The 3,609-nt window shown below is 40.5% G+C and overlaps 1 long non-coding RNA gene across 1 annotated transcript; it reads left to right on the top strand.

Moving 5' to 3' along the window:
- The first annotated feature begins 922 nt into the window (after window positions 1-922).
- On the top strand, window positions 923-3,268 carry LOC141928812 (uncharacterized). The gene is made up of 2 exons (XR_012624872.1): window positions 923-1,946; window positions 3,042-3,268. It is a non-coding gene; the product is annotated as an uncharacterized LOC141928812 (long non-coding RNA).
- The last annotated feature ends 341 nt before the right edge of the window (window positions 3,269-3,609 follow it).

The raw sequence follows: 3,609 nt of genomic DNA, 5'->3' as shown, positions 1-3,609 counted from the left end.
CAGTGTCTTGTAAAAAAAATTTTTTTTATATAAATCCTTTGCTGATTGAGTAGCTGAGGCAGATATCTGAAGATTCCCCCAGTGTAGATATAAGCTGATGAACTGTGGGCTTCTGGGTTTTTTCACTCATACAGTGTCTGCTAATGAACCTTCACTGTGTCTTTGAAGAATCCTTTACAGTGGTGAGAGGAGCAGCAGATGTGTCTGAGCAATGTGGTTTATGATGCAGTCCACAGTGTGGTTTTTTCTTTTCCCCTCCTTTTTAAATTTTTTTTAAAAAATTTGGCTTACTTGAAATAGGAATGATCTGATGTTACTTCCTCGAAAGTCCCTCAATTACTTTTGCAGGAATAAGTAACAGGTTTACACTATGGAAAATGAGGATGCCAAGGGGAATGTCAAGTTGCGGAAGCTTCTCCCTCCTGACAGACCAATTTGACCATGAACTCAATTGTTTTCACCTTTTTTATTTCTCAGGGGAGTAGGTCTATATTACAGGGCCCTGGCCCCTGCAGGCAGGACATCTCCAATCGCATCATTGTCGGAAGCAGCTGGGAAACTGGAGAAAGCTATTGCACAAGACATACTTACAGCTGCAAACAGGGTGAACATTGTTAAGGATGAATTTCTTCCTGAGCTGGGTCTAACAACCATCAGCTGAAAAAAGCATTGAGAGAAGCAGCTGGGCACGCATTTCTGAGGTGACAGAAGTAAATGATAATGTGAGTGCAAAGTAATGAGCAGAGAGTCATGATAGTCCTGCCAAGTAACGATACAAATTTTAGGGTCCTGTTATCTGTCTTCACGAGGCCTTTCTTTCTGCAACAAACTTTGCCTACAGGCTCAAATTCAGTGATATTCTGGAATGTAAATACCTAATTGTGCTTGCAAATCAGGTACTTAAACTTCCAAATCCTCATCATCTTTGTATCTTTGTTGTCCAGATTATATGAATCCTAAGGGTAAGAAAAGGAGATTTCAGTCTGTGAAGCTGTCATCTTGACACATTTCATCCAGGATTGTGGCATTTTGTAAATGCCACATTAACAATTAAGGATGAGGTATAACCCAGAAGTATTCTTAGTAAATGAATAGAGGTCCTCTTAAAGGCAAAAATGGAGAATGTTACAATAAATATCTCCAGAGCAACATGTTTCCTAGGTTGGACACTCTCACCCTTCAGATCAATGGCAGAACACAAATAATTTCTCACCTCTGCTTCCTGTTAATCAGAAGCTGCTAGGGCAGGTTAGTGAGATGAGAAGTCCTCACTTAAGAAGATGGCTTCTGTGGAAGGTGTGGTGGGCTGCTACCTGCTCTGCTGGATAGCGAGTGTCAACCCTTACATTGTGCTTTCAACTTCAGAAAACATTATAAGGACCAAGTGATTATTTCAATGTGTTTTAAAATACATCTATGCTTAGGTAACAGTAGTTTAGCAAATGAATCACTGGCACAGTTAACTGGGATCTGGACCTTCACCTTCTTTTTTATAACAATTTTAGTGGGAGGGGAGAGTGAATGGGAAATTTTGTGATAAATAAAGACTTGCATATGGCAACAAACTGACTTCTTTCTTAGAATGCTAGCCTTGTTTATTTACTTTTTTAAATAGTGTGAAATTATTTTAGACCTCAAGAAAAAGAAGAAATCTATTATCCAATGTAGCACTCCCCCTTTAATGAGATGTAATTAATAACACTCTTACCTGAGTGGACGTCCTCTCCAGAAAGTGGTCAAATCATAAAGTAGAGCTTTGTACTTTGTCTTTAAGGCACTTCATAGACAACTGCAGGTGCTCTTGCTGTGAGGCACAGTGATGCTATTCCCACTGGAATATATGTCAAAGTGAAGCTCCGACAGCTTAGAAACATGATGGGGAGAAAAGCATCTCTGGTTGATGCTGTCTGGGCATGGCCAGTTCTGTGGCAGTAAAATGCAATCACGTAAGTGAAAATGTGGACAAAATGATGCTGTTGTCTCTGTGTGACAGCTCATTCAGCTACCTTCTGGAGACCTCCTTCCTGCCAAATTAAAATATAGGCCTCTAACAGCTCCTCATGAATGTCTAGACATCAGATGAAGATTGTTGTTGAAATTTTCTGAACTTGCAGTCCCAAATGCCTTTACCATCGAAACATCATCATCATGTTTTTGCTTGTCACAGATGTCTCTCATCCAGGCAATGTTTAGACTCTGGTTGCTCTGCAAGTCTTACATCCACATTTAGTCTATGTCTTGTATAATATTTGAGGCAGTAGCCTTTTCTGTCTACTTTAAATAAAACTCATATCCAGGTGCTAGCTTTTATTTCATGTCAGCAACATAATTTCTCCTTTGACTTTGACAGATGCCGTGTGGCTCAGTTACAGGAACTGTATATATCACTGTGACTGTATTGCTCATGTATTTTGCATCCTTCCCTCTCTAGTCCACCAAATCACTTTGCTTCACTTTCCAGAGCTTTCACAGACTCTTCCCCGCTTATCTTACAGTCTATCAAATGAGATCAAAGTTCCTGCCTCCAATCAGCCCATAATGCTGGCCTTCATCACCTGCTCATTACATTTTCAATAACACATTTCTGCTCCTTTCTCCCAGGCAATCCTTTATTATTGGAGGAAACCCACCATCAGCCTGCACACATCAGTGGCCATTATCCTCCCTGAAGTCCATACTTTTCGCCCTGTTACCTAATGATAATGATTAGGTGTACGGAGGCTGCGTGCCATGGTGATCATCTTGATCTCTCGGTTTCCCTGTAATTTTTCCTCTTTCTGCACATTGCTGTCATCTCTCACCTTTGGATGCTGACCTTTTTGGGGCCAGGGTGGTCTCTGTATGTTGTGTAATGGTGACGCAAAATTAGCAATGATAATATCTGAAGAACTTGGAAAGATGAAGAATATTCATATTTATCCTCTTAACTCAGCATAAATCTGGTCCAAGCAAGACTTCACAAATTAGGTACTTATTTAGCAGATTTTCACTGTTCTGTGGGGCAATGAGTTATTTATGTCTTTTGTTCAATTCTTTTGTAGATATGGGAGTACATTCAGTCACAAGAACTACTCCACAGTTACCTCCTTGCATCTATGCAAATTTAAAGATGTGATGATGTCTCTGCAAAAGGACACAGAGAAAATGGTACGAATTAATTAAGCCTTCGAATTACTGGACTATTCAAATATTCTGAGTGGAAACTTTAATGCAGAGTTAAAATTGCCCTAATTCACTTTGGAATAAATATTTAATTTTAAAATATTAACAGAGCTTTTGGGGACATTGCTATCTCCTCTTATTAATTTTTTCTGGCTTCCTGGTTTGCTTGGGTAAGAAACTTAATACTAGGCTGGGGACTGAATTCTCTCACTGACCTCTCTTCTGCTGATCCTTGGGAAGTGCTGGAGATATTTGTTTGACTTCATGCCCAGATGCATCTCTGGGAGTCTTGTGCTTGCCCAACCATGTTTGGAGTCAGCTCCTGGGGGCTCAATGTGTGCAGCTGAACGTACATGCTTCTGGGGCACGTGTGTCAGTGGCAGGAGGTTGCTCAGATGGTTTTCAACATGCTGTACCACTGCTGCAGGGAGACTTGGGGCTGGCAGT

This window comes from Strix aluco, chromosome 12 (assembly GCF_031877795.1).
Source record: "Strix aluco isolate bStrAlu1 chromosome 12, bStrAlu1.hap1, whole genome shotgun sequence".
Taxonomy (NCBI): Eukaryota; Metazoa; Chordata; class Aves; order Strigiformes; family Strigidae; genus Strix; species Strix aluco.
Note: the sequence above shows the minus strand (reverse complement) of the source record. Positions and strands in the feature narration are given on the sequence as shown.